General features: G+C 50.0%; 35 non-coding genes and 5 pseudogenes across 35 annotated transcripts; 39 read left to right on the top strand and 1 right to left on the bottom strand.

The window, feature by feature from the left end:
• Window positions 1-108: 108 nt before the first annotated feature.
• Window positions 109-244, top strand: LOC135008339 (U1 spliceosomal RNA; annotated as a pseudogene).
• Window positions 245-942: 698 nt separating this feature from the next.
• Window positions 943-1,106, top strand: LOC135007996 (U1 spliceosomal RNA). The gene has a single exon (XR_010207815.1). It is a non-coding gene; the product is annotated as a U1 spliceosomal RNA (small nuclear RNA).
• A 152-nt stretch (window positions 1,107-1,258) lies between these two features.
• LOC135008298 (U1 spliceosomal RNA) lies at window positions 1,259-1,421 on the top strand. The gene has a single exon (XR_010208087.1). It is a non-coding gene; the product is annotated as a U1 spliceosomal RNA (small nuclear RNA).
• A 674-nt stretch (window positions 1,422-2,095) lies between these two features.
• On the top strand, window positions 2,096-2,259 carry LOC135007932 (U1 spliceosomal RNA). Its single transcript, XR_010207754.1, has one exon. It is a non-coding gene; the product is annotated as a U1 spliceosomal RNA (small nuclear RNA).
• Window positions 2,260-2,411: 152 nt separating this feature from the next.
• Window positions 2,412-2,574, top strand: LOC135008178 (U1 spliceosomal RNA). Its single transcript, XR_010207994.1, has one exon. It is a non-coding gene; the product is annotated as a U1 spliceosomal RNA (small nuclear RNA).
• A 674-nt stretch (window positions 2,575-3,248) lies between these two features.
• LOC135008067 (U1 spliceosomal RNA) lies at window positions 3,249-3,412 on the top strand. Its single transcript, XR_010207885.1, has one exon. It is a non-coding gene; the product is annotated as a U1 spliceosomal RNA (small nuclear RNA).
• A 152-nt stretch (window positions 3,413-3,564) lies between these two features.
• Window positions 3,565-3,700, top strand: LOC135008279 (U1 spliceosomal RNA; annotated as a pseudogene).
• Window positions 3,701-4,398: 698 nt separating this feature from the next.
• On the top strand, window positions 4,399-4,562 carry LOC135008024 (U1 spliceosomal RNA). The gene has a single exon (XR_010207843.1). It is a non-coding gene; the product is annotated as a U1 spliceosomal RNA (small nuclear RNA).
• A 152-nt stretch (window positions 4,563-4,714) lies between these two features.
• Window positions 4,715-4,877, top strand: LOC135008144 (U1 spliceosomal RNA). The gene has a single exon (XR_010207960.1). It is a non-coding gene; the product is annotated as a U1 spliceosomal RNA (small nuclear RNA).
• A 674-nt stretch (window positions 4,878-5,551) lies between these two features.
• LOC135008100 (U1 spliceosomal RNA) lies at window positions 5,552-5,715 on the top strand. The gene has a single exon (XR_010207917.1). It is a non-coding gene; the product is annotated as a U1 spliceosomal RNA (small nuclear RNA).
• Window positions 5,716-5,867: 152 nt separating this feature from the next.
• LOC135008332 (U1 spliceosomal RNA) lies at window positions 5,868-6,003 on the top strand (annotated as a pseudogene).
• Window positions 6,004-6,701: 698 nt separating this feature from the next.
• Window positions 6,702-6,865, top strand: LOC135008089 (U1 spliceosomal RNA). Its single transcript, XR_010207906.1, has one exon. It is a non-coding gene; the product is annotated as a U1 spliceosomal RNA (small nuclear RNA).
• A 152-nt stretch (window positions 6,866-7,017) lies between these two features.
• LOC135008142 (U1 spliceosomal RNA) lies at window positions 7,018-7,180 on the top strand. The gene has a single exon (XR_010207958.1). It is a non-coding gene; the product is annotated as a U1 spliceosomal RNA (small nuclear RNA).
• Window positions 7,181-7,854: 674 nt separating this feature from the next.
• Window positions 7,855-8,018, top strand: LOC135008006 (U1 spliceosomal RNA). The gene has a single exon (XR_010207826.1). It is a non-coding gene; the product is annotated as a U1 spliceosomal RNA (small nuclear RNA).
• A 152-nt stretch (window positions 8,019-8,170) lies between these two features.
• LOC135008131 (U1 spliceosomal RNA) lies at window positions 8,171-8,333 on the top strand. Its single transcript, XR_010207947.1, has one exon. It is a non-coding gene; the product is annotated as a U1 spliceosomal RNA (small nuclear RNA).
• A 674-nt stretch (window positions 8,334-9,007) lies between these two features.
• Window positions 9,008-9,171, top strand: LOC135008066 (U1 spliceosomal RNA). The gene has a single exon (XR_010207884.1). It is a non-coding gene; the product is annotated as a U1 spliceosomal RNA (small nuclear RNA).
• Window positions 9,172-9,323: 152 nt separating this feature from the next.
• Window positions 9,324-9,486, top strand: LOC135008222 (U1 spliceosomal RNA). The gene has a single exon (XR_010208033.1). It is a non-coding gene; the product is annotated as a U1 spliceosomal RNA (small nuclear RNA).
• A 674-nt stretch (window positions 9,487-10,160) lies between these two features.
• Window positions 10,161-10,324, top strand: LOC135008042 (U1 spliceosomal RNA). Its single transcript, XR_010207861.1, has one exon. It is a non-coding gene; the product is annotated as a U1 spliceosomal RNA (small nuclear RNA).
• Window positions 10,325-10,466: 142 nt separating this feature from the next.
• Window positions 10,467-10,629, top strand: LOC135008141 (U1 spliceosomal RNA). The gene has a single exon (XR_010207957.1). It is a non-coding gene; the product is annotated as a U1 spliceosomal RNA (small nuclear RNA).
• Window positions 10,630-11,303: 674 nt separating this feature from the next.
• LOC135008004 (U1 spliceosomal RNA) lies at window positions 11,304-11,467 on the top strand. Its single transcript, XR_010207824.1, has one exon. It is a non-coding gene; the product is annotated as a U1 spliceosomal RNA (small nuclear RNA).
• A 152-nt stretch (window positions 11,468-11,619) lies between these two features.
• Window positions 11,620-11,782, top strand: LOC135008140 (U1 spliceosomal RNA). Its single transcript, XR_010207956.1, has one exon. It is a non-coding gene; the product is annotated as a U1 spliceosomal RNA (small nuclear RNA).
• A 674-nt stretch (window positions 11,783-12,456) lies between these two features.
• LOC135007993 (U1 spliceosomal RNA) lies at window positions 12,457-12,620 on the top strand. Its single transcript, XR_010207811.1, has one exon. It is a non-coding gene; the product is annotated as a U1 spliceosomal RNA (small nuclear RNA).
• A 152-nt stretch (window positions 12,621-12,772) lies between these two features.
• On the top strand, window positions 12,773-12,935 carry LOC135008129 (U1 spliceosomal RNA). Its single transcript, XR_010207945.1, has one exon. It is a non-coding gene; the product is annotated as a U1 spliceosomal RNA (small nuclear RNA).
• A 674-nt stretch (window positions 12,936-13,609) lies between these two features.
• On the top strand, window positions 13,610-13,773 carry LOC135007981 (U1 spliceosomal RNA). Its single transcript, XR_010207800.1, has one exon. It is a non-coding gene; the product is annotated as a U1 spliceosomal RNA (small nuclear RNA).
• A 152-nt stretch (window positions 13,774-13,925) lies between these two features.
• On the top strand, window positions 13,926-14,088 carry LOC135008183 (U1 spliceosomal RNA). Its single transcript, XR_010207999.1, has one exon. It is a non-coding gene; the product is annotated as a U1 spliceosomal RNA (small nuclear RNA).
• Window positions 14,089-14,762: 674 nt separating this feature from the next.
• On the top strand, window positions 14,763-14,926 carry LOC135008094 (U1 spliceosomal RNA). Its single transcript, XR_010207911.1, has one exon. It is a non-coding gene; the product is annotated as a U1 spliceosomal RNA (small nuclear RNA).
• Window positions 14,927-15,078: 152 nt separating this feature from the next.
• Window positions 15,079-15,241, top strand: LOC135008221 (U1 spliceosomal RNA). Its single transcript, XR_010208032.1, has one exon. It is a non-coding gene; the product is annotated as a U1 spliceosomal RNA (small nuclear RNA).
• An 828-nt stretch (window positions 15,242-16,069) lies between these two features.
• On the bottom strand, window positions 16,070-16,232 carry LOC135008139 (U1 spliceosomal RNA). The gene has a single exon (XR_010207955.1). It is a non-coding gene; the product is annotated as a U1 spliceosomal RNA (small nuclear RNA).
• Window positions 16,233-16,700: 468 nt separating this feature from the next.
• On the top strand, window positions 16,701-16,863 carry LOC135008336 (U1 spliceosomal RNA). Its single transcript, XR_010208111.1, has one exon. It is a non-coding gene; the product is annotated as a U1 spliceosomal RNA (small nuclear RNA).
• Window positions 16,864-17,534: 671 nt separating this feature from the next.
• LOC135008125 (U1 spliceosomal RNA) lies at window positions 17,535-17,698 on the top strand. The gene has a single exon (XR_010207941.1). It is a non-coding gene; the product is annotated as a U1 spliceosomal RNA (small nuclear RNA).
• Window positions 17,699-17,850: 152 nt separating this feature from the next.
• LOC135008244 (U1 spliceosomal RNA) lies at window positions 17,851-18,013 on the top strand. The gene has a single exon (XR_010208054.1). It is a non-coding gene; the product is annotated as a U1 spliceosomal RNA (small nuclear RNA).
• Window positions 18,014-18,628: 615 nt separating this feature from the next.
• LOC135007942 (U1 spliceosomal RNA) lies at window positions 18,629-18,792 on the top strand. The gene has a single exon (XR_010207764.1). It is a non-coding gene; the product is annotated as a U1 spliceosomal RNA (small nuclear RNA).
• A 152-nt stretch (window positions 18,793-18,944) lies between these two features.
• LOC135008333 (U1 spliceosomal RNA) lies at window positions 18,945-19,086 on the top strand (annotated as a pseudogene).
• Window positions 19,087-19,777: 691 nt separating this feature from the next.
• On the top strand, window positions 19,778-19,941 carry LOC135008160 (U1 spliceosomal RNA). The gene has a single exon (XR_010207976.1). It is a non-coding gene; the product is annotated as a U1 spliceosomal RNA (small nuclear RNA).
• A 3,239-nt stretch (window positions 19,942-23,180) lies between these two features.
• Window positions 23,181-23,344, top strand: LOC135008260 (U1 spliceosomal RNA). The gene has a single exon (XR_010208067.1). It is a non-coding gene; the product is annotated as a U1 spliceosomal RNA (small nuclear RNA).
• Window positions 23,345-23,496: 152 nt separating this feature from the next.
• On the top strand, window positions 23,497-23,632 carry LOC135008338 (U1 spliceosomal RNA; annotated as a pseudogene).
• A 698-nt stretch (window positions 23,633-24,330) lies between these two features.
• LOC135007995 (U1 spliceosomal RNA) lies at window positions 24,331-24,494 on the top strand. The gene has a single exon (XR_010207813.1). It is a non-coding gene; the product is annotated as a U1 spliceosomal RNA (small nuclear RNA).
• A 152-nt stretch (window positions 24,495-24,646) lies between these two features.
• Window positions 24,647-24,809, top strand: LOC135008297 (U1 spliceosomal RNA). The gene has a single exon (XR_010208086.1). It is a non-coding gene; the product is annotated as a U1 spliceosomal RNA (small nuclear RNA).
• A 674-nt stretch (window positions 24,810-25,483) lies between these two features.
• Window positions 25,484-25,647, top strand: LOC135007931 (U1 spliceosomal RNA). Its single transcript, XR_010207753.1, has one exon. It is a non-coding gene; the product is annotated as a U1 spliceosomal RNA (small nuclear RNA).
• A 152-nt stretch (window positions 25,648-25,799) lies between these two features.
• On the top strand, window positions 25,800-25,962 carry LOC135008176 (U1 spliceosomal RNA). Its single transcript, XR_010207992.1, has one exon. It is a non-coding gene; the product is annotated as a U1 spliceosomal RNA (small nuclear RNA).
• The last annotated feature ends 498 nt before the right edge of the window (window positions 25,963-26,460 follow it).

The following is a 26,460-nucleotide window of genomic DNA, read 5'->3' as shown; positions in this document are numbered from 1 at the left end:
CTAGCCTTGTTCTTCTTTCGAGAGTTCACTGGTGCTGCTTCAGTTGGATCTCCTTCACTTCACAGGGGGGAACCCGAGCAGCGACCCTCCCCAGCTCTAGCCCAACTCCTACTTACCTGCCAGGTGAGATACTATGATGATGAAGGTGCTTCTCCCAGGGCAAGGCTCAACCATTGCACTCTGGGTGTGCTGCTCCTGCGATTTCCCCAAATGTGGGAAACTTGACTGCATAATTTGTGTTTCCCCTCGTCGGCTCTCGTATAATTCAGATCTCTTTGTCTCAGGTCTCTCTCCAGCCTAGTTTGCTGTCTGTTTCCACTTCTCTTTTCTTGAGCCGATCCCTTCTATGCCCTTGCGCACTATCCTGACTTCTCCCGTCTGCTTACTTCGTGCCTTCCAACGCACAATGCGAACTACAGGTAGTGCTGCAGGGCCCACACCCTTTTACTTGCCTTACAGAGTAGCTCTGGAGCAGTTACAGTGCCCAGCTGCTGCAAGAAATCAGCTTGAATGCTTCAGGGGCTGGGGCATAGCCAACATGAGCCCCACACCGAAGGAGGGAGGAGGTGTGTAATGCAAACTAGGGGTCATCCAAGCGCTGCAAAAGGCCGCCATGCCCTGCACGCCCCTTTTCTCTTTTCATATGCAGACGAGGGTTGAAGCCAACTTTGACCCACTGCTTGGATGACATCACCATATGCAAATCCATCTGCTGCAGGCCTTCCCCCAGGAATGCTTGCACTAGTTGTTGCATTTGGTTTGTTGTTTGGGGGTGCTTCAGTATTAGGCAGCCTTCTGCCCTCACATGTTCATCTGAAAATATGTGTTCTCCCTGCAGTTGTTGTCCCCAGATGAGAGTTCCCTTGTGCTGCCTCAGTTGAATCTCCTTTACTTGACAGAGATGTGCCTGAGCAGCGGCCCTCCCCAGCCCTATCCCAAATCATACTTATTTTGCATAGGCGATACCATGGTCATGAAGATTGTTCTCCCAGGGTGAGGTTCATTCATTGCATTCTGGGTATGCTGACCCCTGTGATTTCCCCAAATGTGGGAAACTCGACTGCATTATTTGTGGTAGTGGGGGACTGTGTTTGTGCTTTCCTCTGGCCAGCTCTGGAAAAAGTCAGATTTCTTTGTCTCAGATCTTCCTCTAGCCTTGTTCTTCTTTCGAGAGTTCCCTTGTGCTGCCTCAGTTGGATCTCTTTCACTTGACAGGGGGGTGCCCGAACAGCGACCCTCCCCAGCTCTAGCCCAACTCCTACTTACCTGCCAGGTGAGATACTATGATCATGAAGGTGCTTCTCCCAGGGCAAGGCTCACCCATTGCCCTCTGGGTGTGCTGCCCCTGCGATTTCCCCAAATGTGGGAAACTTGACTGCATAATTTGTGTTTCCCTTGGTCGGCTCTCGTATAATTCAGATCTCTTTGTCTCAGGTCTCTCTCCAGCCTAGTTTGCTGTCTGTTTCCACTTCTCTTTTCTTCAGCCGCTCCCTTCTATACCCTTGTGCACTATCCTGACTTCTCCTCCCGTCTGCTTACTTTGTGCCTTCCAATGCACAATGCAAACTACAGGTAGTGCTGCAGGGCCCACACCCTTTTACTTGCCTTACAGAGCAGCTCTGGAGCTGTTACAGTGCCCAGCTGCTGCAAGAAATCAGCTTGAATGCTTCAGGGGATGGGGCATGGCCAACATGAGCCCCACACCAATGGAGGGTGGAGGTGTTTAATGCGAACTAGGGGTCATCCAAGCACCGCAAAAGGCCGCCATGCCCTGCACGCCCCTTTTCTCTTTTCATATGCAGATGAGGGTTGAAGCCAACTTTGGCCCACTGCTTGGATGACATCACCGTATGCAAATCCGTCTTCTGCAGAACTTCCCCCAGGAATGCTTGCACTAGTTGTTGCATTTGGTTTGTTGTTTGGGGGTGCTTCAGTATTAGGCAGCCTTCTGCCCTCCCATGTTCATCTGAAAATATGTGTTCTCCCTGCAGTTTTTGTCCCCAGATGAGAGTTCCCTTGTGCTGCCTCAGTTAAATCTCCTTTACTTGACAGAGATGTGCATGAGCAGCGGCCCTCCCCAGCCCTATTCCAAATCATACTTATTTTGCATAGGAGATACCATGGTCATGAAGATTTTTCTCCCAGGGTGAGGTTCATTCATTGCATTTTGGGTATGCTGACCCCTGTGATTTCCCCAAATGTGGGAAACTCAACTGCATTATTTGTGGTAGTGGGGGACTGTGTTTGTGCTTTCCTCTGGTCAGCTCTGGTAAAAGTCAGATTTCTTTGTCTCAGATTTTCCTCTAGCCTTGTTCTTCTTTCGAGAGTTCCCTTGTGCTGCCTCAGTTGGATCTCTTTCACTTGACAGGGGGGTGCCCGAACAGCGACCCTCCCCAGCTCTAGCCCAACTCCTACTTACCTGCCAGGTGAGATACTATGATCATGAAGGTGCTTCTCCCAGGGCAAGGCTCACCCATTGCACTCTGGGTGTGCTGCTCCTGCGATTTCCCCAAATGTGGGAAACTTGACTGTATAATTTGTGTTTCCCCTGGTCGGCTCTCGTATAATTCAGATCTCTTTGTCTCAGGTCTCTCTCCAGCCTAGTTTGCTGTCTGTTTCCACTTCTCTTTTCTTGAGCCGCTCCCTTCTATGCCCTTGCGCATTATCCTGACTTCTCCTCCTGTCTGCTTACTTTGTGCCTTCCAACGCACAATGCGAACTACAGGTAGTGCTGCAGGGCCCACACCCTTTTACTTGCCTTACAGAGCAGCTCTGGAGCTGTTACAGTGCCCAGCTGCTGCAAGAAATCAGCTTGAATGCTTCAGGGGCTGGGGCATAGCCAACATGAGCCCCACACCAAAGGAGGGTGGAGGTGTTTAATGCAAACTAGGGGTCAGCCAAGCGCCGCAAAAGGCCACCATGCCCTGCACGCCCCTTTTCTCTTTTCATATGCAGACGAGGGTTGAAGCCAACTTTGACCCACTGCTTGGATGACATCACCATATGCAAATCCATCTGCGGCAGGCCTTCCCCCAGGAATGCTTGCACTAGTTGTTGCATTTGGTTTGTTGTTTGGGGGTGCTTCAGTATTAGGCAGTCTTCTGCCCTCCCATGTTCATCTGAAAATATATGTTCTCCCTGCAGTTGTTGTCCCAAGATGAGAGTTCCCTTGTGCTGCCTCAGTTGAATCTCCTTTACTTGACAGAGATGTGCATGAGCAGCGGCCCTCCCCAGCCCTATTCCAAATCATACTTATTTTGCATAGGAGATACCATGGTCATGAAGATTTTTCTCCCAGGGTGAGGTTCATTCATTGCATTTTGGGTATGCTGACCCCTGTGATTTCCCCAAATGTGGGAAACTTGACTGCATTATTTGTGGTAGTGGGAGACTGTGTTTGTGCTTTCCTCTGGTCAGCTCTGGTAAAAGTCAGATTTCTTTGTCTCAGATCTTCCTCTAGCCTTGTTCTTCTTTCGAGAGTTCCCTGGTGCTGCCTCAGTTGGATCTCCTTCACTTCACAGGGGGGAACCCGAGCAGCGACCCTCCCCAGCTCTAGCCCAACTCCTACTTACCTGCCAGGTGAGATACTATGATCATGAAGGTGCTTCTCCCAGGGCAAGGCTCAACCATTGCACTCTGGGTGTGCTGCTCCTGCGATTTCCCCAAATGTGGGAAACTTGACTGCATAATTTGTGTTTCCCCTCGTCGGCTCTCGTATAATTCAGATCTCTTTGTCTCAGGTCTCTCTCCAGCCTAGTTTGCTGTCTGTTTCCACTTCTCTTTTCTTGAGCCGCTCCCTTCTATGTCCTTGCGCACTATCCTGACTTCTCCCGTCTGCTTACTTCGTGCATTCCAACGCACAATGCGAACTACAGGTAGTGCTGCAGGGCCCACACCCTTTTACTTGCCTTACAGAGTAGCTCTGGAGCAGTTACAGTGCCCAGCTGCTGCAAGAAATCAGCTTGAATGCTTCAGGGGCTGGGGCATAGCCAACATGAGCCCCACACCGAAGGAGGGTGGAGGTGTGTAATGCGAACTAGGGGTCATCCAAGCGCTGCAAAAGGCCGTCATGCCCTGCACGCCCCTTTTCTCTTTTCATATGCAGACGAGGGTTGAAGCCAACTTTGACCCACTGCTTGGATGACATCACCATATGCAAATCCATCTGCTGCAGGCCTTCCCCCAGGAATGCTTGCACTAGTTGTTGCATTTGGTTTGTTGTTTGGGGGTGCTTCAGTATTAGGCAGCCTTCTGCCCTCACATGTTCATCTGAAAATATGTGTTCTCCCTGCAGTTGTTGTCCCCAGATGAGAGTTCCCTTGTGCTGCCTCAGTTGAATCTCCTTTACTTGACAGAGATGTGCCTGAGCAGCGGCCCTCCCCAGCCCTATCCCAAATCATACTTATTTTGCATAGGAGATACCATGGTCATGAAGATTGTTTTCCCAAGGTGAGGTTCATTCATTGCATTCTGGGTATGCTGACCCCTGTGATTTCCCCAAATGTGGGAAACTCGACTGCATTATTTGTGGTAGTGGGGGACTGTGTTTGTGCTTTCCTCTGGTCAGCTCTGGAAAAAGTCAGATTTCTTTGTCTCAGATCTTCCTCTAGCCTTGTTCTTCTTTCGAGAGTTCCCTTGTGCTGCCTCAGTTGGATCTCTTTCACTTGACAGGGGGGTGCCCGAACAGCGACCCTCCCCAGCTCTAGCCCAACTCCTACTTACCTGCCAGGTGAGATACTATGATCATGAAGGTGCTTCTCCCAGGGCAAGGCTCACCCATTGCACTCTGGGTGTGCTGCCCCTGCGATTTCCCCAAATGTGGGAAACTTGACTGCATAATTTGTGTTTCCCCTGGTCGGCTCTCGTATAATTCAGATCTCTTTGTCTCAGGTCTCTCTCCAGCCTAGTTTGCTGTCTGTTTCCACTTCTCTTTTCTTCAGCCGCTCCCTTCTATACCCTTGTGCACTATCCTGACTTCTCCTCCCGTCTGCTTTCTTTGTGCCTTCCAATGCACAATGCAAACTACAGGTAGTGCTGCAGGGCCCACACCCTTTTACTTGCCTTACAGAGCAGCTCTGGAGCTGTTACAGTGCCCAGCTGCTGCAAGAAATCAGCTTGAATGCTTCAGGGGATGGGGCATGGCCAACATGAGCCCCACACCAAAGGAGGGTGGAGGTGTTTAATGCGAACTAGGGGTCATCCAAGCACCGCAAAAGGCCGCCATGCCCTGCACGCCCCTTTTCTCTTTTCATATGCAGATGAGGGTTGAAGCCAACTTTGACCCACTGCTTGGATGACATCACCGTATGCAAATCCGTCTTCTGCAGAACTTCCCCCAGGAATGCTTGCACTAGTTGTTGCATTTGGTTTGTTGTTTGGGGGTGCTTCAGTATTAGGCAGCCTTCTGCCCTCCCATGTTCATCTGAAAATATGTGTTCTCCCTGCAGTTGTTGTCCCCAGATGAGAGTTCCCTTGTGCTGCCTCAGTTAAATCTCCTTTACTTGACAGAGATGTGCATGAGCAGCGGCCCTCCCCATCCCTATTCCAAATCATACTTATTTTGCATAGGAGATACCATGGTCATGTAGATTTTTCTCCCAGGGTGAGGTTCATTCATTGCATTTTGGGTATGCTGACCCCTGTGATTTCCCCAAATGTGGGAAACTTGACTGCATTATTTGTGGTAGTGGGAGACTGTGTTTGTGCTTTCCTCTGGTCAGCTCTGGTAAAAGTCAGATTTCTTTGTCTCAGATCTTCCTCTAGCCTTGTTCTTCTTTCGAGAGTTCCCTGGTGCTGCCTCAGTTGGATCTCCTTCACTTCACAGGGGGGAACCCGAGCAGCGACCCTCCCCAGCTCTAGCCCAACTCCTACTTACCTGCCAGGTGAGATACTATGATCATGAAGGTGCTTCTCCCAGGGCAAGGCTCAACCATTGCACTCTGGGAGTGCTGCTCCTGCGATTTCCCCAAATGTGGGAAACTTGACTGCATAATTTGTGTTTCCCCTCGTCGGCTCTCGTATAATTCAGATCTCTTTGTCTCAGGTCTCTCTCCAGCCTAGTTTGCTGTCTGTTTCCACTTCTCTTTTCTTGAGCCGCTCCCTTCTATGCCCTTGCGCACTATCCTGACTTCTCCCGTCTGCTTACTTCGTGCATTCCAACGCACAATGCGAACTACAGGTAGTGCTGCAGGGCCCACACCCTTTTACTTGCCTTACAGAGTAGCTCTGGAGCAGTTACAGTGCCCAGCTGCTGCAAGAAATCAGCTTGAATGCTTCAGGGGCTGGGGCATAGCCAACATGAGCCCCACACCGAAGGAGGGTGGAGGTGTGTAATGCGAACTAGGGGTCATCCAAGCGCTGCAAAAGGCCGTCATGCCCTGCACGCCCCTTTTCTCTTTTCATATGCAGACGAGGGTTGAAGCCAACTTTGACCCACTGCTTGGATGACATCACCATATGCAAATCCATCTGCTGCAGGCCTTCCCCCAGGAATGCTTGCACTAGTTGTTGCATTTGGTTTGTTGTTTGGGGGTGCTTCAGTATTAGGCAGCCTTCTGCCCTCACATGTTCATCTGAAAATATGTGTTCTCCCTGCAGTTGTTGTCCCCAGATGAGAGTTCCCTTGTGCTGCCTCAGTTGAATCTCCTTTACTTGACAGAGATGTGCCTGAGCAGCGGCCCTCCCCAGCCCTATCCCAAATCATACTTATTTTGCATAGGCGATACCATGGTCATGAAGATTGTTTTCCCAAGGTGAGGTTCATTCATTGCATTCTGGGAATGCTGACCCCTGTGATTTCCCCAAATGTGGGAAACTCGACTGCATTATTTGTGGTAGTGGGGGACTGTGTTTGTGCTTTCCTCTGGTCAGCTCTGGAAAAAGTCAGATTTCTTTGTCTCAGATCTTCCTTTAGCCTTGTTCTTCTTTCGAGAGTTCCCTTGTGCTGCCTCAGTTGGATCTCTTTCACTTGACAGGGGGGTGCCCGAACAGCGACCCTCCCCAGCTCTAGCCCAACTCCTACTTACCTGCCAGGTGAGATACTATGATCATGAAGGTGCTTCTCCCAGGGCAAGGCTCACCCATTGCACTCTGGGTGTGCTGCCCCTGCGATTTCCCCAAATGTGGGAAACTTGACTGCATAATTTGTGTTTCCCCTGGTCGGCTCTCGTATAATTCAGATCTCTTTGTCTCAGGTCTCTCTCCAGCCTAGTTTGCTGTCTGTTTCCACTTCTCTTTTCTTCAGCCGCTCCCTTCTATACCCTTGTGCACTATCCTGACTTCTCCTCCCGTCTGCTTACTTTGTGCCTTCCAATGCACAATGCAAACTACAGGTAGTGCTGCAGGGCCCACACCCTTTTACTTGCCTTACAGAGCAGCTCTGGAGCTGTTACAGTGCCCAGCTGCTGCAAGAAATCAGCTTGAATGCTTCAGGGGATGGGGCATGGCCAACATGAGCCCCACACCAAAGGAGGGTGGAGGTGTTTAATGCGAACTAGGGGTCATCCAAGCACCGCAAAAGGCCGCCATGCCCTGCACGCCCCTTTTCTCTTTTCATATGCAGATGAGGGTTGAAGCCAACTTTGACCCACTGCTTGGATGACATCACCGTATGCAAATCCGTCTTCTGCAGAACTTCCCCCAGGAATGCTTGCACTAGTTGTTGCATTTGGTTTGTTGTTTGGGGGTGCTTCAGTATTAGGCAGCCTTCTGCCCTCCCATGTTCATCTGAAAATATGTGTTCTCCCTGCAGTTGTTGTCCCCAGATGAGAGTTCCCTTGTGCTGCCTCAGTTAAATCTCCTTTACTTGACAGAGATGTGCATGAGCAGCGGCCCTCCCCATCCCTATTCCAAATCATACTTATTTTGCATAGGAGATACCATGGTCATGAAGATTTTTCTCCCAGGGTGAGGTTCATTCATTGAATTTTGGGTATGCTGACCCCTGTGATTTCCCCAAATGTGGGAAACTCAACTGCATTATTTGTGGTAGTGGGGGACTGTGTTTGTGCTTTCCTCTGGTCAGCTCTGGTAAAAGTCAGATTTCTTTGTCTCAGATTTTCCTCTAGCCTTGTTCTTCTTTCGAGAGTTCCCTTGTGCTGCCTTAGTTGGATCTCCTTCACTTTACAGGGGGGTACCCGAGCAGCGACCCTCCCCAGCTCTAGCCCAACTCCTACTTACCTGCCAGGTGAGATACTATGATCATGAAGGTGCTTCTCTCAGGGCAAGGCTCACCCATTGCACTCTGGGTGTGCTGCTCCTGCGATTTCCCCAAATGTGGGAAACTTGACTGTATAATTTGTGTTTCCCCTGGTCGGCTCTCGTATAATTCAGATCTCTTTGTCTCAGGTCTCTCTCCAGCCTAGTTTGCTGTCTGTTTCCACTTCTCTTTTCTTGAGCCGCTCCCTTCTATGCCCTTGCGCACTATCCTGACTTCTCCTCCTGTCTGCTTACTTTGTGCCTTCCAACGCACAATGCGAACTACAGGTAGTGCTGCAGGGCCCACACCCTTTTACTTGCCTTACAGAGCAGCTCTGGAGCTGTTACAGTGCCCAGCTGCTGCAAGAAATCAGCTTGAATGCTTCAGGGGCTGGGGCATAGCCAACATGAGCCCCACACCAAAGGAGGGTGGAGGTGTTTAATGCAAACTAGGGGTCAGCCAAGCGCCGCAAAAGGCCACCATGCCCTGCACGCCCCTTTTCTGTTTTCATATGCAGACGAGGGTTGAAGCCAACTTTGACCCACTGCTTGGATGACATCACCATATGCAAATCCATCTGCGGCAGGCCTTCCCCCAGGAATGCTTGCACTAGTTGTTGCATTTGGTTTGTTGTTTGGGGGTGCTTCAGTATTAGGCAGCCTTCTGCCCTCCCATGTTCATCTGAAAATATATGTTCTCCCTGCAGTTGTTGTCCCAAGATGAGAGTTCCCTTGTGCTGCCTCAGTTGAATCTCCTTTACTTGACAGAGATGTGCATGAGCAGCGGCCCTCCCCAGCCCTATTCCAAATCATACTTATTTTGCATAGGAGATACCATGGTCATGAAGATTTTTCTCCCAGGGTGAGGTTCATTCATTGCATTTTGGGTATGCTGACCCCTGTGATTTCCCCAAATGTGGGAAACTTGACTGCATTATTTGTGGTAGTGGGAGACTGTGTTTGTGCTTTCCTCTGGTCAGCTCTGGTAAAAGTCAGATTTCTTTGTCTCAGATTTTCCTTTAGCCTTGTTCTTCTTTCGAGAGTTCCCTTGTGCTGCCTCAGTTGGATCTCCTTCACTTTACAGGGGGGTACCCGAGCAGCGACCCTCCCCAGCTCTAGCCCAACTCCTACTTACCTGCCAGGTGAGATACTATGATCATGAAGGTGCTTCTCCCAGGGCAAGGCTCACCCATTGTACTCTGGGTGTGCTGCTCCTGCGATTTCCCCAAATGTGGGAAACTTGACTGCATAATTTGTGTTTCCCCTGGTCGGCTCTCGTATAATTCAGATCTCTTTGTCTCAGATCTCTCTCCAGCCTAGTTTGCTGTCTGTTTCCACTTCTCTTTTCTTCAGCCGCTCCCTTCTATACCCTTGTGCACTATCCTGACTTCTCCTCCCGTCTGCTTACTTTGTGCCTTCCAATGCACAATGCAAACTACAGGTAGTGCTGCAGGGCCCACACCCTTTTACTTGCCTTACAGAGCAGCTCTGGAGCTGTTACAGTGCCAAGCTGCTGCAAGAAATCAGCTTGAATGCTTCAGGGGCTGGGGCATAGCCAACATGAGCCCCACACCGAAGGAGGGTGGAGGTGTTTAATGCAAACTAGGGGTCAGACAAGCGCCGCAAAAGGCCACCATGCCCTGCACGCCCCTTTTCTGTTTTCATATGCAGACGAGGGTTGAAGCCAACTTTGACCCACTGCTTGGATGACATCACCATATGCAAATCCATCTGCGGCAGGCCTTCCCCCAGGAATGCTTGCACTAGTTGTTGCATTTGGTTTGTTGTTTGGGGGTGCTTCAGTATTAGGCAGCCTTCTGCCCTCCCATGTTCATCTGAAAATATGTGTTCTCCCTGCAGTTGTTGTCCCCAGATGAGAGTTCCCTTGTGCTGCCTCAGTTGAATCTCCTTAACTTGACAGAGATGTGCCTGAGCAGCGGACCTCCCCAGCTCTATCCCAAATCATACTTATTTTGCATAGGAGATACCATGGTCATGAAGATTATTCTCCCAGGGTGAGGTTCATTCATTGCATTCTGGGTATGCTGACCCCTGTGATTTCCCCAAATGTGGGAAACTCGACTGCTTTATTTGTGGTAGTGGGGGACTGTGTTTGTGTTTTCCTCTGGTCAGCTCTGGTAAAAGTCAGATTTCTTTGTTTCAGAGCCTTGTTCTTCTTTTGAGAGTTCCCTTGTGCTGCCTCAGTTGGATCTCCTTCACTTGACAGGGGGGTGCCCGAGCAGAGACCCTCCCCAGCTCTAGCCCAACTCCTACTTACCTGCCAGGTGAGATACTATGATCATGAAGGTGCTTCTCCCAGGGCAAGGCTCACCCATTGCACTCTGGGTGTGCTGCCCCTGCGATTTCCCCAAATGTGGGAAACTTGACTGCATAATTTGTGTTTCCCCTGGTCGGCTCTCGTATAATTCAGATCTCTTTGTCTCAGGTCTCTCTCCAGCCTAGTTTGCTGTCTGTTTCCACTTCTCTTTTCTTCAGCCGCTCCCTTCTATACCCTTGTGCACTATCCTGACTTCTCCTCCCGTCTGCTTACTTTGTGCCTTCCAATGCACAATGCAAACTACAGGTAGTGCTGCAGGGCCCACACCCTTTTACTTGCCTTACAGAGCAGCTCTGGAGCTGTTACAGTGCCCAGCTGCTGCAAGAAATCAGCTTGAATGCTTCAGGGGATGGGGCATGGCCAACATGAGCCCCACACCAAAGGAGGGGGGAGGTGTTTAATGCGAACTAGGGGTCATCCAAGCACCGCAAAAGGCCGCCATGCCCTGCACGCCCCTTTTCTCTTTTCATATGCAGATGAGGGTTGAAGCCAACTTTGACCCACTGCTTGGATGACATCACCATATGCAAATCCATCTGCGGCAGGCCTTCCCCCAGGAATGCTTGCACTAGTTGTTGCATTTGGTTTGTTGTTTGGGGGTGCTTCAGTATTAGGCAGCCTTCTGCCCTCCCATGTTCATCTGAAAATATGTGTTCTCCCTGCAGTTGTTGTCCCCAGATGAGAGTTCCCTTGTGCTGCCTCAGTTGAATCTCCTTAACTTGACAGAGATGTGCCTGAGCAGCGGCCCTCCCCAGCTCTATCCCAAATCATACTTATTTTGCATAGGAGATACCATGGTCATGAAGATTGTTCTCCCAGGGTGAGGTTCATTCATTGCATTTTGGGTATGCTGACCCCTGTGATTTCCCCAAATGTGGGAAACTCAACTGCATTATTTGTGGTAGTGGGGGACTGTGTTTGTGCTTTCCTCTGGTCAGCTCTGGTAAAAGTCAGATTTCTTTGTCTCAGATTTTCCTCTTGCCTTGTTCTTCTTTCGAGAGTTCCCTTGTGCTGCCTCAGTTGGATCTCCTTCACTTGACAGGGGGGTGCCCGAGCAGAGACCCTCCCCAGCTCTAGCCCAACTCCTACTTACCTGCCAGGTGAGATACTATGATCATGAAGGTGCTTCTCCCAGGGCAAGGCTCACCCATTGCACTCTGGGTGTGCTGCCCCTGCGATTTCCCCAAATGTGGGAAACTTGACTGCATAATTTGTGTTTCCCCTGGTCGGCTCTCGTATAATTCAGATCTCTTTGTCTCAGGTCTCTCTCCAGCCTAGTTTGCTGTCTGTTTCCACTTCTCTTTTCTTCAGCCGCTCCCTTCTATACCCTTGTGCACTATCCTGACTTCCCCTCCCGTCTGCTTACTTTGTGCCTTCCAATGCACAATGCAAACTACAGGTAGTGCTGCAGGGCCCACACCCTTTTACTTGCCTTACAGAGTTGCTCTGGAGCTGTTACAGTGCCCAGCTGCTGCAAGAAATCTGCTTGAATGCTTCAGGGGATGGGGCATGGCCAACATGAGCCCCACACCAAAGGAGGGTGGAGGTGTTTAATGCGAACTAAGGGTCATCCAAGCACCGCAAAAGGCCGCCATGCCCTGCACGCCCCTTTTCTCTTTTCATATGCAGATGAGGGTTGAAGCCAACTTTGACCCACTGCTTGGATGACATCACCGTATGCAAATCCTTCTTCTGCAGAACTTCCCCCAGGAATGCTTGCACTAGTTGTTGCATTTGGTTTGTTGTTTGGGGGTGCTTCAGTATTAGGCAGCCTTCTGCCCTCCCATGTTCATCTGAAAATATGTGTTCTCCCTGCAGTTGTTGTTCCAAGATGAGAGTTCCCTTGTGCTGCCTCAGTTGAATCTCCTTTACTTGACAGAGATGTGCATGAGCAGCGGCCCTCCCCAGCCCTATTCCAAATCATACTTATTTTGCATAGGAGATACCATGGTCATGAAGATTGTTCTCCCAGGGTGAGGTTCATTCATTGCATTTTGGGTATGCTGACCCCTGTGATTTCCCCAAATGTGGGAAACTCAACTGCATTATTTGTGGTAGTGGGGGACTGTGTTTGTGCTTTCCTCTGGTCAGCTCTGGTAAAAGTCAGATTTCTTTGTCTCAGATTTTCCTCTTGCCTTGTTCTTCTTTCGAGAGTTCCCTTGTGCTGCCTCAGTTGGATCTCCTTCACTTGACAGGGGGGTGCCCGAGCAGAGACCCTCCCCAGCTCTAGCCCAACTCCTACTTACCTGCCAGGTGAGATACTATGATCATGAAGGTGCTTCTCCCAGGGCAAGGCTCACCCATTGCACTCTGGGTGTGCTGTCCCTGCGATTTCCCCAAATGTGGGAAACTTGACTGCATAATTTGTGTTTCCCTTGGTCGGCTCTCGTATAATTCAGATCTCTTTGTCTCAGGTCTCTCTCCAGCCTAGTTTGCTGTCTGTTTCCACTTCTCTTTTCTTCAGCCGCTCCCTTCTATACCCTTGTGCACTATCCTGACTTCCCCTCCCGTCTGCTTACTTTGTGCCTTCCAATGCACAATGCAAACTACAGGTAGTGCTGCAGGGCCCACACCCTTTTACTTGCCTTACAGAGCAGCTCTGGAGCTGTTACAGTGCCCAGCTGCTGCAAGAAATCTGCTTGAATGCTTCAGGGGATGGGGCATGGCCAACATGAGCCCCACACCAAAGGAGGGTGGAGGTGTTTAATGCGAACTAGGGGTCATCCAAGCACCGCAAAAGGCCGCCATGCCCTGCACGCCCCTTTTCTCTTTTCATATGCAGATGAGGGTTGAAGCCAACTTTGACCCACTGCTTGGATGACATCACCGTATGCAAATCCGTCTTCTGCAGAACTTCCCCCAGGAATGCTTGCACTAGTTGTTGCATTTGGTTTGTTGTTTGGGGGTGCTTCAGTATTAGGCAGCCTTCTGCCCTCCCATGTTCATCTGAAAATATGTGTTCTCCCTGCAGTTGTTGTCCCCAGATGAGAGTTCCCTTGTGCTGCCTCAGTTGAATCTCCTTTACTTGACAGAGATGTGCATGAGCAGCGGCCCTCCCCAGCCCTATTCCAAATCATACTTATTTTGCATAGGAGATACCATGGTCATGAAGATTGTTCTCCCAGGGTGAGGTTCATTCATTGCATTTTGGGTATGCTGACCCCTGTGATTTCCCCAAATGTGGGAAACTCAACTGCATTATTTGTGGTAGTGGGGGACTGTGTTTGTGCTTTCCTCTGGTCAGCTCTGGTAAAAGTCAGATTTCTTTGTCTCAGATTTTCCTCTTGCCTTGTTCTTCTTTCGAGAGTTCCCTTGTGCTGCCTCAGTTGGATCTCCTTCACTTTACAGGGGGGTACCCGAGCAGCGACCCTCCCCAGCTCTAGCCCAACTCCTACTTACCTGCCAGGTGAGATACTATGATCATGAAGGTGCTTCTCCCAGGGCAAGGCTCACCCATTGCACTCTGGGTGTGCTGCTCCTGCGATTTCCCCAAATGTGGGAAACTTGACTGCATAATTTGTGTTTCCCCTGGTCGGCTCTCGTATAATTCAGATCTCTTTGTCTCAGGTCTCTCTCCAGCCTAGTTTGCTGTCTGTTTCCACTTCTCTTTTCTTGAGCCGCTCCCTTCTATGCCCTTGCGCACTATCCTGACTTCTCCTCCTGTCTGCTTACTTTGTGCCTTCCAACGCACAATGCGAACTACAGGTAGTGCTGCAGGGCCCACACCCTTTTACTTGCCTTACAGAGCAGCTCTGGAGCTGTTACAGTGCCCAGCTGCTGCAAGAAATCAGCTTGAATGCTTCAGGGGCTGGGGCATAGCCAACATGAGCCCCACACCAAAGGAGGGTGGAGGTGTTTAATGCAAACTAGGGGTCAGCCAAGCGCTGCAAAAGGCCACCATGCCCTGCACGCCCCTTTTCTCTTTTCATATGCAGACGAGGGTTGAAGCCAACTTTGACCCACTGCTTGGATGACATCACCATATGCAAATCCATCTGCGGCAGGCCTTCCCCCAGGAATGCTTGCACTAGTTGTTGCATTTGGTTTGTTGTTTGGGGGTGCTTCAGTATTAGGCAGCCTTCTGCCCTCCCATGTTCATCTGAAAATATATGTTCTCCCTGCAGTTGTTGTCCCCAGATGAGAGTTCCCTTTTGCTGCCTCAGTTGAATCTCCTTTACTTGACAGAGATGTGCATGAGCAGCGGCCCTCCCCAGCCCTATTCCAAATCATACTAATTTTGCATAGGAGATATCATGGTCATGAAGATTTTTCTCCCAGGGTGAGGTTCATTCATTGCATTTTGGGTATGCTGACCCCTGTGATTTCCCCAAATGTGGGAAACTTGACTGCATTATTTGTGGTAGTGGGAGACTGTGTTTGTGCTTTCCTCTGGTCAGCTCTGGTAAAAGTCAGATTTCTTTGTCTCAGATTTTCCTTTAGCCTTGTTCTTCTTTCGAGAGTTCCCTTGTGCTGCCTCAGTTGGATCTCCTTCACTTTACAGGGGGGTACCCGAGCAGCGACCCTCCCCAGCTCTAGCCCAACTCCTACTTACCTGCCAGGTGAGATACTATGATCATGAAGGTGCTTCTCCCAGGGCAAGGCTCACCCATTGTACTCTGGGTGTGCTGCTCCTGCGATTTCCCCAAATGTGGGAAACTTGACTGCATAATTTGTGTTTCCCCTGGTCGGCTCTCGTATAATTCAGATCTCTTTGTCTCAGGTCTCTCTCCAGCCTAGTTTGCTGTCTGTTTCCACTTCTCTTTTCTTCAGCCGCTCCCTTCTATACCCTTGTGCACTATCCTGACTTCTCCTCCCGTCTGCTTACTTTGTGCCTTCCAATGCACAATGCAAACTACAGGTAGTGCTGCAGGGCCCACACCCTTTTACTTGCCTTACAGAGCAGCTCTGGAGCTATTACAGTGCCCAGCTGCTGCAAGAAATCAGCTTGAATGCTTCAGGGGCTGGGGCATAGCCAACATGAGCCCCACACCGAAGGAGGGTGGAGGTGTTTAATGCAAACTAGGGGTCGGTCAAGCGCCGCAAAAGGCCACCATGCCCTGCACGCCCCTTTTCTGTTTTCATATGCAGACGAGGGTTGAAGCCAACTTTGACCCACTGCTTGGATGACATCACCATATGCAAATCCATCTGCGGCAGGCCTTCCCCCAGGAATGCTTGCACTAGTTGTTGCATTTGGTTTGTTGTTTGGGGGTGCTTCAGTATTAGTCAGCCTTCTGCTCCACCCTCCTTTGGTGTGGGGCTCATGTTGGCCATGTCCCATCCCCTGAAGCATTCAAGCAGATTTCTTGCAGCAGCTGGGCACTGTAACAGCTCCAGAGCTGCTCTGTAAGGCAAGTAAAAGGGTGTGGGCCCTGCAGCACTACCTGTAGTTTGCATTGTGCATTGGAAGGCACAAAGTAAGCAGACGGGAGGAGAAGTCAGGATAGTGCACAAGGGTATAGAAGGGAGCGGCTGAAGAAAAGAGAAGTGGAAACAGACAGCAAACTAGGCTGGAGAGAGATCTGAGACAAAGAGATCTGAATTATACGAGAGCCGACCAGGGGAAACACAAATTATGCAGTCAAGTTTCCCACATTTGGGGAAATCGCAGGGGCAGCACACCCAGAGTGCAATGGGTGAGCCTTGCCCTGGGAGAAGCACCTTCATGATCATAGTATCTCACCTGGCAGGTAAGTAGGAGTTGGGCTAGAGCTGGGGAGGGTCGCTGCTCGGGCACCCCCCTGTTAAGTGAAGGAGATCCAACTGAGGCAGCACAAGGGAACTCTCAAAAGAAGAACAAGGCTAGAGGAAGATCTGAAACAAAGAAATCTGACTTTTACCAGAGCTGACCAGAAGAAAACACAAACACAGTCCCCCACTACCACAAATAAAGCAGTCGAGTTTCCCACATTCGGGGAAATCACAGGGGTCAGCATACCCAAAATGCAATGAATGAACCTCACTTCGACTGCTTTATTTGTGGTAGTGGGGGACTGTGTTTGTGTTTTCTTCTGGTCAGCTCTGGTAAAAGTCAGATTTCTTTGTTTCAGTTCTTCCTCTAGCCTTCTTCTTCTTTCGAGAGTTCCCTTGTGCTGCCTCAGTTGGATCTCCTTCACTTGACAGGGGGGTGCCCGAGCAGCGACCCTCCCCAGCTCTAGCCCAACTTCTACTTACCTGCCAGGTGAGATACTATAATCATGAAGGTGCTTCTCCCAGGGCAAGGCTCACCCATTGCACTCTGGATATGCTGCCCCTGCGATTTCCCCAAATGTGGGAAACTTGACTGCATAATTTGTGTTTCCCCTGGTCGGCTCTCGTATAATTCAGATCTCTTTGTCTCAGGTCTCTCTCCAGCCTAGTTTGCTGTCTGTTTCCACTTCTCTTTTCTTAAGCCGCTCCATTCTATGGCCTTGCGCACTATCCTTACTTCTCCCGTCTGCTTACTTTGTGCCTTCCAATGCACAATGCAAACTACAGGTAGTGCTGCAGGGCCCACACCCTTTTACTTGCCGTACAGAGCAGCTCTGGAGCTGTTACAGTGCCCAGCTACTGCAAGAAATCAGCTTGAATGCTTCAGGGGCTGGGGCATAGCCAACATGAGCCCCACACCAAAGGAGGGTGGAGGTGTTTAATGCGAACTAGGGGTCATCCAAGCGCCGCAAAAGGCCGCCATGCCCTGCACGCCCCTTTTCTCTTTTCATATGCAGACGAGGGTTGAAGCCAACTTTGACCCACTGCTTGGATGACATCACCATATGCAAATCCATCTGCTGCAGGCCTTCCCCCAGGAATGCTTGCACTAGTTGTTGCATTTGGTTTGTTGTTTGGGGGTGCTTCAGTATTAGGCAGCCTTCTGCCCTCCCATGTTCATCTGAAAATATGTGTTCTCCCTGCAGTTGTTGTCCCCAGATGAGAGTTCCCTTATGCTGCCTCAGTTGAATCTCCTTTACTTGACAGAGATGTGCCTGAGCAGCGGCCCTCCCCAGCCCTATCCCAAATCATACTTATTTTGCATAGGAGATACCATGGTCATGAAGATTATTCTCCCAGTGTGAGGTTCATTCATTGCATTCTGGGTATGCTGACCTCTGTGATTTCCCCAAATGTGTGAAACTCGACAGCATTATTTGTGGTAGTGGGGGACTGTGTTTGTGTTTTCCTCTGGTCAGCTCAGGTAAAAGTCAGATTTCTTTGTCTCAGATCTTCCTCTAGCCTTGTTCTTCTTTCGAGAATTCCCTTGTGCTGCCTCAGTTGGATCTCCTTCACTTGACAGGGGGGTACCCGAGCAGCGACCCTCCCCAGCTCTAGCCCAACTCCTACTTACCTGCCAGGTGAGATACTATGATCACGTAGGTGCTTCTCCCAGGGCAAGGCTCACCCATTGCACTCTGGGTGTGCTGCTCCTGCGATTTCCCCAAATGTGGGAAACTTGACTGCATAATTTGTGTTTCCCCTGGTCGGCTCTCGTATAATTCAGATCTCTTTGTCTCAGGTCTCTCTCCAGACTAGTTTGCTGTCTGTTTCCACTTCTCTATTCTTAAGTGCCTTCCAATGCACAATGCAAACTACAGGTAGTGCTGCAGGGCCCACACCCTTTTACTTGCCGTAAAGAGCAGCTCTGGAGCTGTTACAGTGCCCAGCTGCTGCAAGAAATCAGCTTGAATGCTTCAGGGGCTGGGGCATAGCCAACATGAGCCCCACACCGAAGGAGGGTGGGGGCGTTTAATGCGAACTAAGGGTCATCCAAGCGCCGCAAAAGGCCGCCATGCCCTGCATAACCCTTTTCTCTTTTCATATGCAGATGAGGGTTCCAGCCAACTTTGGTCCACTGCTTGGATGACATCACCGTATGCAAATCCGTCTTCTGCAGACCTTCTCCCAGGAATGCTTTTACTAGTTGTTGCATTTGGTTTGTTGTTTGGGGGTGCTTCAGTATTAGGCAGCCTTCTGCCCTCCCATGTTCATCTGAAAATATGTGTTCTCCCTGCAGTTGTTGTCCCCAGATGAGAGTTCCCTTGTGCTGCCTCAGTTGAATCTCCTTTACTTGACAGAGATGTGCCTGAGCAGCGGCCCTCCCCAGCCCTATCCCAAATCATACTTATTTTGCATAGGAGATACCATGGTCATGAAGATTGTTCTCCCAGGGTTAGGTTCATTCATTGCATTCTGGGTATGCTGACCCCTGTGATTTCCCCAAAAGTGGGAAACTCAACTGCATTATTTGTGGTAGTGGGGGACTGTGTTTGTGCTTTCCTCTGGTCAGCTCTGGTAAAAGTCAGATTTCTTTGTCTCAGATCTTCCTCTAGCCTTGTTCTTCTTTCGAGAGTTCCCTTGTGCTGCCTCAGTTGGATCTCCTTCACTTGACAGGGGGGTGCCCGAGCAGCGACCCTCCCCAGCTCTAGCCCAACTCCTACTTACCTGCCAGGTGAGATACTATGATCATGTAGGTGCTTCTCCCAGGGCAAGGCTCACCCAATGCACTCTGGGTGTGCTGCCCCTGCGATTTCCCCAAATGTGGGAAACTTGACTGCATAATTTGTGTTTCCCCTGGTCGGCTCTCATATAATTCAGATTTCTTTGTCTCAGGTCTCTCTCCAGCCTAGTTTGCTGTCTGTTTCCACTTCTCTTTTCTTGAGCCGCTCCCTTCTATGCCCTTGTGCACTATCCTGACTTCCCCGTCTGCTTACTTTGTGCCTTCCAACGCACAATGCAAACTACAGGTAGTGCTGCAGGGCCCACACCCTTTTACTTGCTTTACAGAGCAGCTCTGGAGCTGTTACAGTGCCCAGCTGCTGCAAGAAATCAGCTTGAATGCTTCAGGGGCTGGGGCATAGCCAACATGAGCCCCACACCGAAGGAGGGTGGAGGTGTTTAATGCGAACTAGGGGTCATCCAAGCGCCGCAAAAGGCCGCCATGCCCTGCACACCCCCTTTTTATTTTCATATGCAGACGAGGGTTGAAGCCAACTTTGACCCACTGCTTGGATGACATCACCATATGCAAATCCGTCTGCTGCAGGCCTTCCCCCAGGAATGCTTGCACTAGTAGTTGCATTTGGTTTGTTGTTTGGGGGTGCTTCAGTATTAGGCAGCCTTCTGCCCTCCCATGTTCATCTGAAAATATGTGTTTTCCCTGCAGTTGTTGTCCCCAGATGAGAGTTCCCTTGTGCTGCCTCAGTTGAATCTCCTTTACTTGACAGAGATGTGCCTGAGCAGCGGCCCTCCCCAGCCCTATCCCAAATCATACTTATTTTGCATAGGAGATACCATGGTCATGAAGATTGTTCTCCCAGGGTGAGGTTCATTCATTGCACTCTGGGTATGCTGACCCCTGTGATTTCCCCAAATGTGGGAAACTCGACTGCATTATTTGTGGTAGTGGGGGACTGTGTTTGTGCTTTCCTCTGGTCAGCTCTGGTAAAAGTCAGATTTCTTTGTCTCAGATCTTCCTCTAGCCTTGTTCTTCTTTCGAGAGTTCCCTTGTGCTGCCTCAGTTGGATCTCCTTCACTTGACAGGGGGTGCCCGAGCAGCAATCCTCCACAGCTCTAGCCCAACTCCTACTTACCTGCCAGGTGAGATACTATGATCTTCACTGTTAGGGCAATCAGGATGTGGAATTCCCTGCCAGGGAAGGTGGTAATGGCGGACTCTGTAATTGGATTTAAAAAAGGAATGGATACATTTCTGAATGAAAAAGCTATCCAAGGTTATAATACTTAAAATATCAACATGGTTAATCCGGGGGTAACATGAGTTATAGTAGCTAACTAGTCATAAAACATTATTCAGCAAGTATGTAGAATCATCACAACTTAAAACAGGTTGAACACGATGGGCAATTTGCCTCTATTCAACCTCAAAAACTATGTTACTATATGTTACTATATTACTATGTTACTGTAGTATACAGAACACCACAATGTAATGAGCAGTGATAGTGAGCACTGATGAGGATACTAGAACTGACACTGAGCAGCAAGATGCAGCACTGGACTATTAGTAATGTACTGTAGTATGCTGAGCACCACAATGCAGCACAAGACAATGAGCAGTGATACTGAGCACTGATGAGGATACTACTGAGAACTGACACTGAGCAGGAGAGACACACTACTAGTATTACTGAGCAGCAATAAGTAACCACTGATACTGAGCACTGATATTGAGATTTCCACTGAGAGAACATAGCCACGTCCTCTCCGCTCTCTCTTCAATGCACGAGTAAAAATGGCGGCAACGCGCAGCTCTTTATATGGAATCCGAATCTCGCGAGAATCCGACAGCGGGATGATGACATTTTCCCTTGTTCAGGTTTTCCGAGTCAGGCGGGAACAACCGAGCCTGCCTCGGACCAGTGTAAACCACGTGGAGTTCGTCGGGAATTCGGTTCTCGGAGAACCGAACCCGCTCCTCTATATATACTATATTACTATGTTACTGTAGTATACAGAACACCACAATGCAATGAGCAGTGATAGTGAGCACTGATGAGGATACTAGAACTGACACTGAGCAGCAAGATGCAGCACTGGACTATTAGTAATGTACTGTAGTATGCTGAGCACCACAATGCAGCACAAGACAATGAGCAGTGATACTGAGCACTGATGAGGATACTACTGAGAACTGACACTGAGCAGGAGAGACACACTACTAGTATTACTGAGCAGCAATAAGTAACCACTGATACTGAGCACTGATATTGAGATTTCCACTGAGAGAACATAGCCACGTCCTCTCCGCTCTCTCTTCAATGCACGAGTAAAAATGGCAGCAACGCGCAGCTCTTTATATGGAATCCGAATCTCACGAGAATCTGACAGCGGGATGATGACATTTTCCCTTGTTCAGGTTTTCCGAGTCAGGCGGGAACAACTGAGCCTGCCTCGGACCAGTGTAAACCACGTGGAGTTCGTGGGGAATTCGGTTCTCGGAGAACCGAACCCGCTCCTCTCTACCTTATACCCATCAATTTTTTTTATTTTCAATCTAAGCCCCTGCAGTTTTCTGTAAGCATCTGCTTCGCTATGATGATCAACAAGTCACAAGGGCAAACACTCAGGGCTTGAGGCGTAGATCTTAGGACCAGCTGCTACAAGCATGGCAGAGGTGTCACTATCACTGGTGACACCCAGAGAGGTGGCGAGGGAGATTGTAATGCAGTGCGCGCAGATAAACAGCGCAATGGTAAAAAGGAGGCATGGTTTCATAGGTAGGGGCGTGGCCTGGTGGCCTGAATCTACATTTTGTTGCTCCGGGTGTCCCGGGGGTTGGGGGCTGCACCCGGGGACTAGTGTGTGAGCGGTGCTGGCTCCTGCACAGTGACAGGGCATGGCCACCCAGCATGACGCCTCCCTTCTTGACCATGCTGTAATTGCAGTCGCACTGCAGTTCAGCGTGATCATAAAAAATGGTGTAGGCTCCTGCTGGTGCAGACTGTAGAGAAAAGCTGCTGTGACCACGCCCCCTGTGTCTCCTCCGTTGCAGACCCCATTTTGAAGCCTTGCCCCCGGACTAAGAGAAAATAATGCCCTTGCGCACTATCCTGACTTCTCCTCCCGTCTGCTTAATTTGTGCCTTCCAACGCACAATGCGAACAACAGGTGGTGCTGCAGGGCCCACACCCTTTTACTTGCCTTACAGAACAGCTCTGGAGCTGTTACAGTGCCCAGCTGCTGCAAGAAATCAGCTTGAATGCATCAGGGGATGGGGCATGGCCAACATGAGCCCCACACCAAAGGAGGGTGGGGGTGTTTAATGCGAACTAGGGGTCATCCAAGCACTGCAAAAGGCCGCCATGCCCTGCATGCCCCTTTTCTCTTTTCATATGCAGATGAGGATTCCAGTCAACTTTGGCCCACTGCTTGGATAACATCACCGTATGCAAATCCGTCTGCTGCAGACCTTCCCCCAGGAGTGCTTGTACTAGTTGTTGCATATGGGCCCTCATTCCGAGTCGTTCGCTCTGTAAAATTCATCGCATCGCAGTGAAATTCTGCTTAGTACGCATGCGCAATATTCGCACTGCGACTGCGCCAAGTAATTTTACAATGAAGAAAGTATTTTTACTCACGGCTTTTTCTTCGCTCCGGCGATCGTAATGTGATTGACAGGAAATGGGTGTTACTGGGCGGAAACAGGCCGTTTTATGGGCGTGTGGGAAAAAACGCTACCGTTTCCGGAAAAAACGCAGGAGTGGCCGGAGAAACGGGGGAGTGTCTGGGCGAACGCTGGGAGTGTTTGTGACGTCAAACCAGGAACGACAAGCACAGAACTGATCGCAGATGCCGAGTAAGTCTGAAGCTACTCTGAAACTGCTAAGTAGTTTGTAATCGCAATATTGCGAATACATCGGTCGCAATTTTAAGAAGCTAAGATTCACTCCCAGTAGGCGGCGGCTTAGCGTGTGTAACTCTGCTAAAATCGCCTTGCGAGCGATCAACTCGGAATGAGGGCCATGGTTTGATATTTGATGGTGCTTCAGTATTAGGCAGCCTTCCGCCCTCCCATGTTCATCTGAAAAGATGTGGTCTCCCTGCAGTTGTTGTCCCCAGATGAGAGTTCCCTTGTGCTGCCTCAGTTGAATCTCCTTTACTTGACAGAGATGTGCCTGAGCAGCGGCCCTCACCAGCCCTATCCCAAATCATACTTATTTTGCATAGGAGATACCATGGTCATGAAGATTGTTCTCCCAGGGTGAGGTTCATTCATTGCATTCTGGGTATGCTGACCCCTGTGATTTTCCCAAATGTGGGAAACTCGACTGCATTATTTGTGGTAGTGGGGGACTGTGTTTGTGCTTTCCTCTGGTCAGCTCTGGTAAAAGTCAGATTTCTTTGTCTCAGATCTTCCTCTAGCCTTGTTCTTCTTTCGAGAGTTCCCTGGTGCTGCTTCAGTTGGATCTCCTTCACTTCACAGGGGGGAACCCGAGCAGCGACCCTCCCCAGCTCTAGCCCAACTCCTACTTACCTGCCAGGTGAGATACTATGATGATGAAGGTGCTTCTCCCAGGGCAAGGCTCAACCATTGCACTCTGGGTGTGCTGCTCCTGCGATTTCCCCAAATGTGGGAAACTTGACTGCATAATTTGTGTTTCCCCTCGTCGGCTCTCGTATAATTCAGATCTCTTTGTCTCAGGTCTCTCTCCAGCCTAGTTTGCTGTCTGTTTCCACTTCTCTTTTCTTGAGCCGATCCCTTCTATGCCCTTGCGCACTATCCTGACTTCTCCCGTCTGCTTACTTCGTGCCTTCCAACGCACAATGCGAACTACAGGTAGTGCTGCAGGGCCCACACCCTTTTACTTGCCTTACAGAGTAGCTCTGGAGCAGTTACAGTGCCCAGCTGCTGCAAGAAATCAGCTTGAATGCTTCAGGGGCTGGGGCATAGCCAACATGAGCCCCACACCGAAGGAGGGAGGAGGTGTGTAATGCAAACTAGGGGTCATCCAAGCGCTGCAAAAGGCCGCCATGCCCTGCACGCCCCTTTTCTCTTTTCATATGCAGACGAGGGTTGAAGCCAACTTTGACCCACTGCTTGGATGACATCACCATATGCAAATCCATCTGCTGCAGGCCTTCCCCCAGGAATGCTTGCACTAGTTGTTGCATTTGGTTTGTTGTTTGGGGGTGCTTCAGTATTAGGCAGCCTTCTGCCCTCCCATGTTCATCTGAAAATATGTGTTCTCCCTGCAGTTGTTGTCCCCAGATGAGAGTTCCCTTGTGCTGCCTCAGTTGAATCTCCTTTACTTGACAGAGATGTGCCTGAGCAGCGGCCCTCCCCAGCCCTATCCCAAATCATACTTATTTTGCATAGGCGATACCATGGTCATGAAGATTGTTCTCCCAGGGTGAGGTTCATTCATTGCATTCTGGGTATGCTGACCCCTGTGATTTCCCCAAATGTGGGAAACTCGACTGCATTATTTGTGGTAGTGGGGGACTGTGTTTGTGCTTTCCTCTGGCCAGCTCTGGAAAAAGTCAGATTTCTTTGTCTCAGATCTTCCTCTAGCCTTGTTCTTCTTTCGAGAGTTCCCTTGTGCTGCCTCAGTTGGATCTCTTTCACTTGACAGGGGGGTGCCCGAACAGCGACCCTCCCCAGCTCTAGCCCAACTCCTACTTACCTGCCAGGTGAGATACTATGATCATGAAGGTGCTTCTCCCAGGGCAAGGCTCACCCATTGCCCTCTGGGTGTGCTGCCCCTGCGATTTCCCCAAATGTGGGAAACTTGACTGCATAATTTGTGTTTCCCTTGGTCGGCTCTCGTATAATTCAGATCTCTTTGTCTCAGGTCTCTCTCCAGCCTAGTTTGCTGTCTGTTTCCACTTCTCTTTTCTTCAGCCGCTCCCTTCTATACCCTTGTGCACTATCCTGACTTCTCCTCCCGTCTGCTTACTTTGTGCCTTCCAATGCACAATGCAAACTACAGGTAGTGCTGCAGGGCCCACACCCTTTTACTTGCCTTACAGAGCAGCTCTGGAGCTGTTACAGTGCCCAGCTGCTGCAAGAAATCAGCTTGAATGCTTCAGGGGATGGGGCATGGCCAACATGAGCCCCACACCAATGGAGGGTGGAGGTGTTTAATGCGAACTAGGGGTCATCCAAGCACCGCAAAAGGCCGCCATGCCCTGCACGCCCCTTTTCTCTTTTCATATGCAGATGAGGGTTGAAGCCAACTTTGGCCCACTGCTTGGATGACATCACCGTATGCAAATCCGTCTTCTGCAGAACTTCCCCCAGGAATGCTTGCACTAGTTGTTGCATTTGGTTTGTTGTTTGGGGGTGCTTCAGTATTAGGCAGCCTTCTGCCCTCCCATGTTCATCTGAAAATATGTGTTCTCCCTGCAGTTTTTGTCCCCAGATGAGAGTTCCCTTGTGCTGCCTCAGTTAAATCTCCTTTACTTGACAGAGATGTGCATGAGCAGCGGCCCTCCCCAGCCCTATTCCAAATCATACTTATTTTGCATAGGAGATACCATGGTCATGAAGATTTTTCTCCCAGGGTGAGGTTCATTCATTGCATTTTGGGTATGCTGACCCCTGTGATTTCCCCAAATGTGGGAAACTCAACTGCATTATTTGTGGTAGTGGGGGACTGTGTTTGTGCTTTCCTCTGGTCAGCTCTGGTAAAAGTCAGATTTCTTTGTCTCAGATTTTCCTCTAGCCTTGTTCTTCTTTCGAGAGTTCCCTTGTGCTGCCTTAGTTGGATCTCCTTCACTTTACAGGGGGGTACCCGAGCAGCGACCCTCCCCAGCTCTAGCCCAACTCCTACTTACCTGCCAGGTGAGATACTATGATCATGAAGGTGCTTCTCCCAGGGCAAGGCTCACCCATTGCACTCTGGGTGTGCTGCTCCTGCGATTTCCCCAAATGTGGGAAACTTGACTGTATAATTTGTGTTTCCCCTGGTCGGCTCTCGTATAATTCAGATCTCTTTGTCTCAGGTCTCTCTCCAGCCTAGTTTGCTGTCTGTTTCCACTTCTCTTTTCTTGAGCCGCTCCCTTCTATGCCCTTGCGCATTATCCTGACTTCTCCTCCTGTCTGCTTACTTTGTGCCTTCCAACGCACAATGCGAACTACAGGTAGTGCTGCAGGGCCCACACCCTTTTACTTGCCTTACAGAGCAGCTCTGGAGCTGTTACAGTGCCCAGCTGCTGCAAGAAATCAGCTTGAATGCTTCAGGGGCTGGGGCATAGCCAACATGAGCCCCACACCAAAGGAGGGTGGAGGTGTTTAATGCAAACTAGGGGTCAGCCAAGCGCCGCAAAAGGCCACCATGCCCTGCACGCCCCTTTTCTCTTTTCATATGCAGACGAGGGTTGAAGCCAACTTTGACCCACTGCTTGGATGACATCACCATATGCAAATCCATCTGCGGCAGGCCTTCCCCCAGGAATGCTTGCACTAGTTGTTGCATTTGGTTTGTTGT

This window comes from Pseudophryne corroboree, unplaced genomic scaffold (assembly GCF_028390025.1).
Source record: "Pseudophryne corroboree isolate aPseCor3 unplaced genomic scaffold, aPseCor3.hap2 scaffold_222, whole genome shotgun sequence".
NCBI classification, from domain to species: Eukaryota; Metazoa; Chordata; class Amphibia; order Anura; family Myobatrachidae; genus Pseudophryne; species Pseudophryne corroboree.
Note: the sequence above shows the minus strand (reverse complement) of the source record. Positions and strands in the feature narration are given on the sequence as shown.